The sequence below is a fragment of the Patagioenas fasciata genome, chromosome Z (assembly GCF_037038585.1).
Source record: "Patagioenas fasciata isolate bPatFas1 chromosome Z, bPatFas1.hap1, whole genome shotgun sequence".
Taxonomy (NCBI): Eukaryota; Metazoa; Chordata; class Aves; order Columbiformes; family Columbidae; genus Patagioenas; species Patagioenas fasciata.
Genome location: NC_092560.1, coordinates 70616292 through 70630639, shown reverse-complemented (window position 1 = coordinate 70630639; position 14348 = coordinate 70616292). Strand labels below are relative to the sequence as shown.

At 41.8% G+C, this 14348-nt stretch overlaps 2 long non-coding RNA genes across 2 annotated transcripts; one reads left to right on the top strand and one right to left on the bottom strand.

Moving 5' to 3' along the window:
• Positions 1-3092: 3092 nt before the first annotated feature.
• LOC139826498 (uncharacterized) lies at positions 3093-11803 on the top strand. The gene is made up of 3 exons (XR_011736597.1): positions 3093-5535; positions 9848-9922; positions 11063-11803. It is a non-coding gene; the product is annotated as an uncharacterized lncRNA (long non-coding RNA).
• LOC139826499 (uncharacterized) lies at positions 5664-9553 on the bottom strand. Its single transcript, XR_011736598.1, has 2 exons — positions 9380-9553; positions 5664-5883 (listed from the first exon to the last, which is right to left on the bottom strand). It is a non-coding gene; the product is annotated as an uncharacterized lncRNA (long non-coding RNA).
• Positions 11804-14348: the final 2545 nt, after the last annotated feature.

The window sequence follows — 14348 nt, the reverse complement described above, 5'->3', positions numbered from 1 at the left end:
AATGTTTCAAAAAGAGGAGGAAATGACATAGCTGATTAGGAAATTTAATGTCCATGTAATTATGGTTCTTGCCACACTATGTCCTAAAAATGTATCTCCAGCAATGCTACTTCTCTGCAAACTTACTAGAGTAATATAACTTAAAATTAAAGGAAAGGAAATACTAATAGACAAGACTTAGTGGTTCTTTTAATAAATTAGGACTGCACAAGAGTTTGCTTTGTCTGGTAATACAAATATACTCGAAAGTGACAATGTGTGGCTGTCACACTCATAGGGCAGGTTTGGTTTTCAGTTTCAGTGAAATGCATCTCATGGTTCTCATACAAAGTAAAGCCCAGGAGAATAACATATGACTGCTGTACCTGATGGCAGTCCTCCAGGGACTCTTACAATTAGACACATTTTCAAATGAAGTCAAACAAAGAAATAAGGCAATTTGCTGATATTCTGCAATACCTTTCTTGGAATAAGTGGAACAGATGCCACCTTAAGGTCTGAATTCTATTAATTGCATTATAAAGCATGCTTTTCTTTTAAAAATGCACTCTCTGCACTGGCCTGCTGACCCTGGAAATTCAAACCTTTTTATTCCAGTTTAAACACTTGCCAGTGCTTAAATAGTTAACAAAGCTAAAGCCTCTCCCAGCTGAATGCTAGATTCCCCCAGGAATCCAATCAGGCTACTTTATTCTGGTCTTTTTAAAAGTCAGGTCAAATAGCTGTTTGAATTGTAATGATCTCCATGTGAATTCTGGTTTTGATAGCAATTACTGATATCCTCTTAGCTTCCAGACAGACAAACTAATTGCATATCTTCTGTCATATACAGTGCAATGCTGCTGCTTCTGCTGATTTTTTACCTGCATCTGAACATTTAATTGGGTAAACAAAATAAATATGGTAACCATGAGCTGTGCTACTTTGGTGAAACTGATACCTAGTCTCCTGCTACTCTTATTAGAAATGTTAAAACTTATGACTGGAGAGGTGGGTAAAAGGAGCTGTCTATATCCAGAAAGCTGCAGTTTGGAAAGACCGAGAAGGATTTCTTGAGTCATTTCAGCTGCAGTTTCCCTAAGCATGGTGTGAAGAGCAGTGTCACAGAAAGATCCCAATATATCTATAGCAATCTTCAAGAGCTCCAACAGTCTGCAAGGGTGAGAAAGCTTTTAATTTTTTTTTTTTTTTTTTCCCAGTATTTAGTAGTTAACAATTCTTGCATCACTTTATCTTACCCTTTCAGCCAGCCAGCAAGTAATGGAGGACAAGTGACAAGGGGGCATTCAGAGTCTGACAGTTTTCACTCACCAGCTCAGCCTTACAGGAGTAATTTATTTAAGTCATTGTGGTTAAGCCTGCTCCCCACAAGGTTAAATCTTGTTCACTTAAAAAAAAATATCTAACTGTCTCTTACAATATTTCCTTGAGCAGCTGTCACCATAGTAACATTCTGCTAGATGAGAGTCTAATCTTCAGCAAACAATGAGAATAGCTGCTTTTCTTGACTCAGAAAATTCTGCAAATTAACTATAACTCCAGAAATATAACAGTTTAATTCCTTTTTTAAAGGGTAAAAATAGATATACTTTCATCTTTTTGCCTTTTCATTGTACTTTGTCGAAATTTTTTTTTTTTTTTAGTAACTATTCTGTATCCTCTTCAAATGAATATTTTTACTAGGCCTGTTCAGCTGACTTTTACCTCAGATCTTTAAAACCAATGACAATATATGTCTGCTTTGAAATAACTAGTTTCTTACACACTTTACTCAACCAGGTCCTAAATAAGACTGATCATGGTTAAAGGCGTATGGAAGAAAAAGGCAGGTGTGAAATTATTCTCAGCTAGATTTTGTAGGAGTATAGCACAATAAGCTGGAGGACAGCTGTACATCCCAAGGAGACCATCCCTCACCAGAAACTGGCATGTAAAGAGTAATGTGTTGGTCCTTACTGTATTGGGAACATTTACTGCTACTGGGATGTTTGCTGTATTCACCTGCTCAGAAGGAAGGATCCAGAGCATTCAACAGTTACTTTAAACAGCTATGCCTAGCTGCATACCAAGATCTGAAAGGCACTAACTTTACCAGTAGTGAAATGCCTCATTTGAGGAACAGTGTTACCGTTTTTCTTGATGCTCCAGAGAAAAGCTCTAGCCAATGACATCGAGTCTTATACTGAGACCATTGAGAGTGTTGATAATAAATTTATCTAGGAATGCATATGCCAACTGTCCTCCTAACTCACAGTGCTACTATACCTTACTTGGAGTGAACTCAGTGTAATTCAAGAAATGTGGAGAGAGAGGGCAAAATATATTGTAATGATCCTTTGTTTCATTTACAGTGACCTCATAGATGTTTAATGTGCTGAAGGACCATAAAAGCCTAAGTCCCATACAGAAGCACATTTTGAAGGGCTTTCTAAGACTGAGTCAATGTCTGTTAAATGTCATTTCTGCTGCTAGTGTACATCAGCGCTGGCACTGGAAAGCCCTGGGTGCTGCAGACCCACCTCCCAGTGCAGTGCAGACATATGCTACATCTCCTGTGATGGTCAGTAGGTGCTGTCTGATGCCTGGCCATGCCTGCAGCCAAAAAACACACATGCTGCACTTCCCCTTTCAGCCCTGGTGCTGGCCAACCATGCTTTTCAGAAAACTCAGAGGTGCCTGATTCACTTATATACGTGGCCTAAATATAGACAGGGTTATAATCTCAGCTTTTCAGCTGGGGCCATTGCACACTCTTCATGCCCCTGTTTCCAGCTACCAAAAGGCCTGTAGTTCAGGATTCAGGAGTAGGAGGAGTGCAATGTGTCCTGCCAGCCATCTGTGGCACAAGCTGTGCCTTGTCTCTTCTAGGGTTCACACAAGTGTCTTACTTATGCCACTGTTAAAAACCAAAAGCAAAATCCAACAAAAAACAACAACAAAACCCCCCAAAGCCCTGGAGAAAATAAAGCAGTTGCCTGTCTTATTACCAGTATACAAATGAATTTTGGCTTCCAAGTTAGTCATTTTGGGAGCAGCAGAATAATCTGGACGTTCATTTTAGTAGTCATGGATTTCTGCGCTGAAGATTTTGTTCAAATTAAAGCAACTTGCTTCTTACTCAGCCGTCTGTGCTGAATAACAGTGGCAGATGGAGAGAAGAAAATCTGGATTTTTCTGCTTTCAAGGAACCACAAAAGCTAATGAGGTACGGATAATTGTTCAGTGGCTGTAACTGAAAGAGGTCTCTGCACAGCAAGTACATTGGTTCCTCTTTCTCTTGAGGGTGAAAAGAATCATGTACGAAAGAAATGCAGCTGAGTCATTATGTTAGAGTGTGATAAATCAGAGACTCTTATGCAAAATTACATACTGGAGTAGAAGGTAAGGAGCAATTTTACTTTTATTTGTTCCTATTAGAAGAACTAGGAGTACTCTAAGTGCTGTGTGAGTTACGAAAATGGTGTACATTCCAGTAATGTTTCTTTTTTTTTCTTTTTCAGGCGACATTAGTACATTTTAGGTCTTTTAAAAAGTAATTATGATATTTTCTCAGAATATCCTTGACAGGAAATCCAATTCTCTGCCCGCATTTAACTCAGAACAATTTATCTGTGCAGTGCAGTATTCTAGCCAAACACAGCAGCGAATGTGATTTCAGTGAAAAAACCACTGATTTCAATAACCATTTTACTGTCCCTACTTATGGAAAAAGCAGGGCCTGTGAGATGCTGGCATTTACCTTCTCCGAGGATCCGACAAAACTTGTGATATGGCAAATAGTTAATACTGATGGGTTTGAATAAAGTAACATTTCCTCTTAGGTTCCACCATCTTCTGATCTCTTTGGAGGCATGGTCCTTTATAATGGATGAAGCTTTCACCATTAATAAGCATTTGCTCTGTTGTTTCCTAAAGAGCCATTCACTAGATTAACAAAACAACAGTTACAAGCTAATAAACGTTCTCTCAGCTAGATTTGAGAGAAGAACACGTTAATGCCCCCAGGCAAAATCCATTGAAACCGTAATGTCAGGATTGGCCACAAAGACTTTGACCTGTAATTGTCTCTAGGGAGTTCAAAAGCATGAGAGTTTCCAGGGGAGGAGAGGGGGGCAGATTTGCCAGAACATTCACTGCCTGCAATTAAGGACGCGTTCCCAACGGAGTGAACAGGCACCCACCAGCTCCCGATTGCTCTCAGTGGGAGTTTCTGAAAAGCCTCCCTCCAAATGCTTGGTAAGCAGGAGCTAAAGGTGAATTTTGGACACCCCAGGTGTGTCTGTGGTGGTTCCCCACCACTCCACAGGGGATCCTGGGAAACCAAATTAAGGATGAGAAAACAGTAGCTCCTCCTTCTCTGTGTGCAACCGCAAAGAATAATGGCCCTGTGTGTTTCAGTTTCCTCAGTGCTAAAGTTTATATGGCATTTCTTATCACCTGGGGATTTAAACCCTGAGGGTTAAGGCCAATGGTTCCCATGGAATAAGCACTGACTGGAATTTGCATCCAAAATTCAAACCAAATTAAACATTAGTAATATTTCAGCATACATTAGGCTAATGACCCTACAGTCCTCTGTAATTTCGTTGTGAAAATGCAGCCAATTCCAGCATAAAATACAGCAGTGCAGCAACATTACACCAGATTTTAGATCAACAAAAAACACCCAAACAAACAGGCGCAAGCAGAAGGAAATTTGAGAGAAACTGGTGCTCAGTTGTAATTTAGCCTAAATGCTTCCACTTGCACTGCAGGTGCCACACAAAATGACTACTAGTAAACAGAACTTTTGCGCTACTTTTTGTGAAAGCTGACACATCCAAAAGCTGTCTTCACTAGCCCCATGCAGAGATAATGGTCCAATATGAACTGCAAGAAGAGACACCTATTAAACTACTTCCCACAGTAAGAAACCTAATCCAACTGGGTCTTTATTTTGCCACCATTCCTTGTAAGTGCTATTTATTTTTCTAAGTTTCTGCGCCGTTTTCTATCTCTTAAAAGCTGAGTTGGTACAGATACATGAAACTTCACTTCTCCTATTTGTATTTCCTTTTACCTTGCTAGTTGGACTATGCTGCTTTTATTAAAGGAGAAGTGAGCTGTTAAAACTCCAGATTTTCCTCTTGCTCAATTTGCAACACTGAAGACAGACCTGTTGAGTGGTTTTTTTCATTGTGCTGTTTGCTGTCCCTGAGTTTGTCACGGATAATTCTGGCCTTCTAGCACCCAGCTCCGGTTGGGATGCACTTCGGTCTTATTGCCATGTATTTTTTGTGGCATGCAGGGCTGAAGCAATTGCAATTAATCTCAACAGTGGACTATTAGAGAAAGAGGCATTATGAATACAATTCATAGTTTGTGGTGGTCCTCATCTGCAATGTTTATAAGACATGCTTTGGAAAATGTCATTGTTCTCTTTTAGGTGCTGCAGGCAACCTTGGGCAACAACCTTCTGACAGAGTTTCAAAATTTTGCCCTGTTCATCATTCACCATTTTGTTAATCAGAGTTGTGTCTCAGTAGCTACAACTGGGTATGTAGAATGATGATTTACACCTTAGCAATCCACAAGGAAGAGAGAGAGAAAGGGAAGATGCATGTATTAATATGAAAAAATTACAGACATTTCTGTGTACAGTATATTATGAAATTGCAACAGAGTCAGTTCAAGGATTTGCATTTAATCAGACTCACTCTAACTTGTAACAAAATATTTTGTGTGGCTGTGAATTCTGAGGAAACAAAATGTTGAATCTCGATGATGATGCATGCTGAAAAGCAAAGCCATAAATAAGAAGCCTCATATTTTCCAGATCTGGCTTGGGAAGTGGTAAATGTGGTCATGCTCCAGCATGCTGCAGCACGTCCATATCCCGGAGTCCTGAAAACGAAAACGTTTGCAAAACTTAATATTCATAAATATTCTAAGTGCAAACCCAAGGTTGGATGCAGGTTTCATTTTTCCTTTAGATTCTTTTCACTCTTCAGTGCTCTGGAAGTTTTTACGCCTATCCTCTGCCCCTCCAGTCCCTGCCTCTAACGCGCACAAATGGCTTTCCTAGGATTTACCAGTAATGAAAACAGAGCATATTTTCTGTATCGTGCCAGATGGTGCTTGTGAAGACTGGACGTGCAAAAGGTTCCTAATTAAAGCTTTAAACCTGGGGATGAGAAACGGCAGGCACAGTCTGTTGGGTGCCCAGATAGTGGACACACAGACAGGTGCCTAAAAACCTTTTTGAGCAAACCCTCGCACCCATCCTCAGGGAGCTCATGATGACAAGAGGCAGTTAATTTAAAGATAATTGAGAAATCTCTTTCCAGTCTTCACACAATAAAACAAGGTGCCAGACCTCAGCTGGCATTTACACCCTGACAGGAAGAAAATGGCCAGAACGGGGCTGCAAAAGCTGCCACCTCATTCTCACCCCAGGCAAACGAGTGACCGAATCCTTGAACATTTACCTTTTCAGCAGCACTTCAGCCTATAAATGTGAAGTGTCGAAGGGGTATGCCTCTGGCTAGGAACAGAAGTGAAATCTAGCTGTGTAAAGGCGGTTTCTTCAGCAGTAAGACCTTGCAGAGCCAAGGGGGCAAGTAAATGCAGTGCTGTCCAGTGGAACAGGCTGATGCCAGACTCCCTGTAGGCATGAGGGACCCCTGGAGCCACTGTCTAGGGCACTACAGATCTCTCATCTGCTGAAAGCTTTGGATTTTATCCCAGCCTTGCTGCACTCTGACACCTTTCCTAGCTTTCTGTGGCAGACAGTGCTACAGCAAGGACTTTTGCACCCACTGCAAGCAAACGCTTGATGTTTCAAAGCAGCCAAGCAGGAGAGATACTTGCACTAGCACAGCTACCATTAAGTCCTGCAAAACCATTGTCAACCACTTCACTATAAAGCCAGTCCCTGCACCGAATGCTACCACAAGTGGCCGGAGGGGGTGAGGTACCAGCAGAAAGCACAGGGTCTGTACGGCTGCCAGCACTTGGCCGGTTTCGGCTGCCGAGGTGCTGCTCACAACGGCTGCTTTGCCTTCCTGCAGAGCAGGTGGATGGCTGTTGACTGCAAGTCTTGACCAACATTGCTGACCTCTGGGGCAGCTCTTAGGACACTGAATAAGTTGGTCTCACTCTTCTGCAACACTCCCAAGCACCAGGAGGGCCCTCGGTCTTTAGCCTCCCACGAGGGACCCGTTTACCTCTTCAGTTTGTACCAGCTGAGCCTCTGGAAATCCAGGTTCTCCATGAAAGCCCAGCTGGGAGAGGTGGCAGGAATCAAAAGGACAACAACTCACAGACTGGTGCTGAATCCTTACCCTCATAAACTGAGATTATGAGCTCCAGGGGAACTCTTGAGGAGAAGATTGTTTAGAGGCACGTAAGCATTTGCTCATGTAGCACATACAGCTTGTGTAGCTTAGGATTCTGTATAGACATACTGTGCTCTTCCTGGGCCTCTGGTCTGCCAGTGAATTTCTTTGCTTGTTACCCTTTCCACAGTCCTGCCCAAAGTCACCAGCCCTCACCTCTATTTTGAACAAAATCTCACATTTTAAAAAATATTATTAACAGGTAGTAAATGTACTTTTGTGACAATTTTTGGAAGGAATGGCACAACCTGAGCTGTATCTCTGCCTTGTGCTATGCAGCAGTCACAACTGCTGGACCCTCAGTGTGTTTGAGTTAAATCACCAGTTCTTACTACAGGAGAAAAATTGCTCTTCTCCTGGCCTGACTGCGGGTGTAGATCCTTTTTACATTAGATTTTAAGAAATCTTCACCTTTTCCTGCCTCTGCCTGCTCATCCCAATCCCTAAATAACTTGGTTGCACTCCCTGCTGGGCCGGTGACAACCGTGGGACTATGCTCGATGCCAGGTCAGTGATTCAGGCTGAACCTCAGCCCCTTCTGTGTTTGTTTGTTTTGGAAAACACAACATGGAGCATCACTTTGAGAGCAGGACTTTGTCTCTTTCCGAGGAAGCCAAATGTTTCTGACTTGTGAGTGAGTCCCAGCTACTGCACACAGATGAAAGGACTGGAATTGCTCGAGCTCCACCTGCTTTCATTGGCTGCAGAGCAAACCCTCTGCTCCCGCCGAAGTTAGAGTCTGGACACCAAGTGTTTTATAAACTGTGAGAAGTAATCAGAGAAGTAGGTGATTGTATTCTCATCCTCATTTTCCCCAGACCCATTCTTTGGGTAATGCTACAATGCTATAGAATTATGGGTGTCCTATAAATACATATTGCCACAGATACTCTTGCATAAGTGCACTGTAAAATATGCTGTAGAAAATTGTAAAATTTATTAAATTGAGAGAGAGAGAGGAACAGTTTTGTTTATTGGAAGTTTGGAAATCCTTAAAAACACAGTGAAGCGGATTTGCAATGTGAGTAGATTCATAAAATTCCTATTCTAACAGAGGAAAGTAAATTAGCCATGAAAGCAATATCACAGACCTGAAAAAGAGCCTGTCTCGTCAGAGAGCTGTGGAAATGAACAGCAAATTAATCTGCAGGGTGCAGAAAGTGTGAGATTAGCTCGGCAGAACAGGAAGATTTAATTAAAGACATAAACAAACCAAATTGCAAAGCATGTATTATTCTGCTGTTGAAGAGCTTGGGAAAGACAGCGATTAGCAGAAGGTGGGAATTAAGGCATGAGAGCTGGGGAACAGCAGGGTCTGCCAGTCAGTGGCAACGCTGAGGGCTGATTGCTCCTCCAGGGAAGGCTGAGACAGACTGGAGGCAATTCAAGGTGGAAAAGGGCAATTCAGGTAAAGGAACCTGTTCTTACCTGAATTTTACATTTATCACTGTCCCTATAAGAACAATTTGACTCTTTCAAGGCTGAAGAAAAGCATCAAGTAGCAGAAAGTAGCAGAATAGGATTTGACTCAGAGAAAAAGTTCAAGGATCTTGTGTCTTATGTTACAGAAATGCAAGCTCATTGGTTTCAGCCCAGTCAAGAGCAGTACTTGCTCCCTACAATACAAGCAATATATTTATGCATTTGAAGAACACAAAAATTACCTGGTCGTCTTTCCTGGTCTGCTAAGATCTGGTCATTCAAGGATTTGGAACCGTGATTTTCTGGACGCTGACATTATGGCTGCTGTGACAGCATTTCAACAATGTCCATACATGGAATATGCAGAGGGATCAACGCCTCATTTTGGGCAGTTCTACTAATAATATTTTAAAATGCTAATTCAGCAGACCTCCTCCACTACTAGAAGCTCAGCTTTTTCCTAAAAGGAATGGCACCTCCTTAAACCCCTCCATCTTCAAGGCCCAGAGCAAGCACCCTACCATTGGGTGCCCTCCAAATTTCCTATGAGTAAAGGGGGCAGCATGTGCCAGCTGAGTTACCTTTCAGGGTGCAGCCCTTCTTGTGCCCTGCCAGCTTTACTTGTTCAGCAGCAGAAATGGCCCACAGATCATTGCAGTTGTGTCCCTTCCAGAAAGCGGATGGGAGCTCCGTGAAGGACACTGCTGCCAGTTCTTGCGAATGAAGCAGTGTGAAGGGAGCCTGCCTGTGCAAAGCCCTTCTCACTTTGCTGTGAGCCACTAGTTAAGCTTGCTAATTCAGCTCAAATAGTCCTTCAGCTGTCCGTCTCTTTCAGGAAGGAAAGAACCATGTAGTTGCTTTATTTGTGAGGAGAGAAAATGCTTAGTTGTAGCCAAGACAGAGTGTAGAGCATGTAAATGCAGTATCAAGAACACAATGGCCATAGAAAATGAAATGTTTTATACCTGAGTCAAGTTATTGAAAGTGAGTAAAGGACTGAATAGCTCTCTGATGGTGAAATTAACATTTATTTTCTTTTTCCACCTCAGGGAAGCAAATTGGATTTCCGCACATTTTCGTTTTCCAAGTGGGTTGGTCCCCAATAATCTCAGCTTACTCAATATGTAAGAGATTTTGTTCCCAATCTGTTATGTTATCTTCTTGTCACTGCTTTCAGTTCAATCAATTCTGCTCATTTAAGCCTGGCAGATCAAAATGGGCTGTGTTTTGTCTGGCTGCCAGAGTTCACCTTAAGCTGATGCTAATAGTGGTTGTAAAATTGATGTGTGCTTGTGTATGTGCATGAATGCAAATGAGATCAGGAAGAATAAATATGCAGCTAGATCAAAAAATACAGGATCTTTTTAAAAAAACTGAGAGAAAGCCAGAGGGAATTTGTACTGATGATTAACAATTTGAAGAGGTGGTATACCATGTGTCAAGCAGAGGAAGCATGGAAAGGGAGTAAAATTACAGTGTCAGTCTCTGCAAGCAGCTGGCAAATATTGGAAAGAAGGAGAATTTATGCCAGGCGTGTGGGCATGTTCTGCCCAACGGGCATCAGGAAATGCTGATTTCCTGCTGGGCAAGTCCCAGCTACTCTGCTCAGGGCTGGCATCATGCCCAAAGACAAACGACTTGTGCAGAGATGCAGGAGGTGCAGGGAGGCAGCAGGCTGGGCATGGAAATGCTCACCAAACACTCACACAAAAAGCATGTTTTGGTGCTCTATTCATCCTCACCCTCCTCCTCCTGCTCCTTGTCTTTCATTCTGTTTGACACAGTCACCTCCAGCCTCAGGCTCATCTCACACACATCAAAACAAAGTCCTGTGCCAAATGAGTTCAGTATCAGCAGCTTCATTGGCTTCTGTGCTTGAAGACATTTGAATTTCCTGTCACTGTGAGTGCTGCCAGAAATTTTCTTTGGCTTTTGTTTTAAACTTGTAATTAAGATAGCACAATGGTTCTTTGTCAAATGCTCGCTTTCAAGATTCCCAGCAGACAAACAATAGAAATTGTAGAAATAGTGCCCTGTAGATTTTGGTTCTTGAATTCTAGGAATTAAAAACTATGCATTGTCTGTATATGGCCCATTTCTATTTCCAGATGCTCTTTAGAAAAGTTATGCACAATCAACAAATTATAATAATAATAAATACTAATAAATACATAGCTAATGATTTTTGGTAAAATGTTTTCTAGCAGTGCAAAGTATTTTTTCACTTCTACTGATGTTTCCATTTATTTATTTGTGTGTTGCAGGTTGGAACTTAGTCCTTTCTGATCAGAAGATCTCAAATGAAATATCATACTTTGAGCTACTTTTTGTCCACCATCAGATAAAAAGGTTATTTAGAAAGCCAGCACAACACAAAACCATCATTAATAATAACTGCTACTTCCCGTCATAGAGAAGATAAAAAGAAATCTATTATGCCATCATTATGATGAGGAAACTTGCCTGAGGTTTCATAGCAAAGCAGGTTTCGGGGCTATTCTGAAATGGCTTATAGGAATAGTCAGAGAGAGAAGTCAGAGCATTAATGAATATCACAGCAAAAGTCTGTGAGATAGGATGGAATAATGTCCTAAACTAGGACTGGAAAACATTTCTGTTCCTCTTTGACATAAGGCAGCATTTGAATGTGACTTTGTATGAAGTTGGTGTAGGTTAAGGCTCAGATCTGAATTGAGACAAGGACTTAATCCTATCAAAATTTCAAAATCTGTGTTGTCAGATTTCATTCCAAAATAAAAATACTAGAGAAATTGTTGAATTTGTGAGAACTCTGTCATCTTGAGAAGAAGAAAACCTCTTACGCTTCCTTCAATTTGGGTCTGTGTTTAAGTTAGACACATACAAAAAGCTTAAACTGAAGCTATAAATTCAGAGATTTCTGACCCTGATTCAGGCATATTGTTATGTGGGGAAACTGTACAGAAAGACCATTGAAAACCTGGCATTTTGGATTCTCTTGCTGAAACAAACTGGGACAGCTGTGAACTGCATATGGATTTTGTCCAAATTAAACTTTTTTTGGCTGGTGTGGATCAGAACATTCTTTGAAGCTGAAGGAGTTGCTTCTTTTCACAAGATACTAAATGAATACAAATGTGCATATGTTTATGCGCATTTATGCATATAAAGAAATAATAATAACAGACATACAGACATTAATGGCATTTCATATAGGTTATAATTTTCAGCCTTAGCTGCTAGGTAAATGAAGCTTAGTTCTTGCACTTTTAAAGTACCACCTTTTTTAATACAACAATTAAAAAAAAAATAGTTCCTAGCTCACGATAGTGCTTGTAACAGTGATCCACACAAGAGTGTTGCTGGGTGCTGTGGAGAAGTGATTAGAGAGGAAGACCTCAAAAAATTAACACCAAGCTTCATGTGGCTACAGAAATATAAACATTGAGCTATGTCACACACAGCATATATTGCTGGTTATAACAGCAGCTAAATAATTGCTTTCACTGGAACCTCTGAGGATAGTGTCATCTCTTTATGACACTCAACTATTAGTTCATGTATGTTATAACAAAACTAATTATGTTTCCTATGAGATGTCTTGAACATTAATTTTGATGGCTTATTGATTGGCTGTAGAACTCCTCATTGTGCAGGTTTGCAGAGGTCTATCCAGAGTGCTTTTGCTTTGGGGTAGTTGCCAGTCTCCAAGACAGGGCACCTTGAAAAGGTCAGGACAACCAAAGGTGGGCTAAGGGTGCACTGCCATTAACTCAACCAAAACGGGACTTCATTAGGACAGAAATAATGCACTTACTGAATTTCTTTTCATGAGGTGATTATCGAGTTGATGATCAGTGAATTACGGAGGCAGGCTGTTTGTTCTTACTCCTTGTAGGGATTAACATTGAAATTTAGTGGTGTGACAACACAAAACAAACCAAACAAACAAAAACCCCCAAACCAAACAAATAAAAAGCCCAAACCACAACAACCCAGCAGGCAAGGGAGCGAGGAATGCTGGCAAGAGGTGGTGAAGTCAGGAAGTGTGCTCCCAGTCATTTGGCCCCATAACCAGAATTCTCCGAAGTGCAAAGTGCTTACAGCTCTATTTTTCTTCAGTAGCAGCAGCTCAGAAATGGAAAGAAAAGCACATGAACATGGTTTTCAGTGTGTCACGCACAGAGTACAGCTCACTGTGAATGGCAGGATGGCAGGACTGGCGCTGGGAGGACAGGGAAAGCTCTGGGGATGCACTGGGCAGTACGGGACGGTGCAGGCTTGGCTGTGCAGGGCTGTCGCTCACTAGCTGTGTCAGATTGGAGTCCATGTCAAAATAGTAAGCCCTAACTTTTGGAAGGTTTTATCAGCTTGGGCCATTGCTGGGCTAACAGTCTCCTCACCTGAGCTGGTGTTGAAGCAAGAGCTCTGGCATCTCTGCTTCTGACGCAGGTGTCTGCTCGTACTCCGGTGCACAGTCTGGTCCTGGTGTCTGAGCACCTGGCCTCTGCCTTCCTGCTGGAAAGCACTGGCTTTTGGTGCCCTGACAAGCAGCACCTTGGTATGACCTCTGCAAGGGGGTAGCTTTACCTCTTCTACACTGAACATCAATTCTCAATGGCAAATGACAGAGCATTATGTCCAAATTTTTTGTGCTTCAGGACCACACATTAACATGGTTAAGATTTCAGTTAAAAGCTATCCTATGGTTTATATCTCAGCTTTGTATGGCATCTGGGGTGTTTTCCACATTATAATTTCAAGCAGCTTCTTCACACAATATTCCCATTCTAGCCACAGGATATCTTATCATCGAGTTGCTTTGCAGAAAACTCCTTGTGACCCTCTGATTGTTAAAAGCAGGGTAATATTTATTTCTGTATACATACTCCCTCACCCCTCTGATTTTCATTACCACCATGGGCTGGCTTTCACAGCCCACTGGAAGTTCCTGAACAAGCAGAAGACCACAGCCAACTTGAAAGCCAAGCAGTAGCAGGTGCCTACTTGATTATACACACTGACAGCTGTCAGTAGCCATTTGTCCATAGATTTAGCTATTAAGTTGAGGCACATTGTGTGGTCATTTGGGCCTGAAGAGTGGGTGCAGAAGGCACCTGAGTGAGAGGCTGCAAATAGAGAGGGTATGAGGGAGTGTGCCGGGGGCTGCTGCAGCAGGGGAAGATTCATTGCTCCAGGTGGAGGGGATGTGGCAGAAGACAATTTACTCAATGCCATGAAGGAAACAAGGGCTGTGTGGGTGGGTGCGGGGGTGGAGGGGAACATGTCACACATATCTTGTGCCAGGAAGTAATTGCATCCTTTTCCTCGAGCAGCAGAATTTTTTTATTATTTTTTTTTTCTGTTGTTCAGAGACGCTTGAGCACACCCTGCCAGTGTAATGTAATTCAGTGACAGCAGGCTGAGAGTGAGGTCTAGCTATGACAGCAGGACAGCCAAGTGTCATCTTTCCTTTGTTGGTGCTACCTGTGTTTTGAAGAAGTTATGACAGCTGTTTGTCTCATTTGCAGGAAGGTGAGATGAGAGAAAGTTGGGAAGTTATTTTTGTAG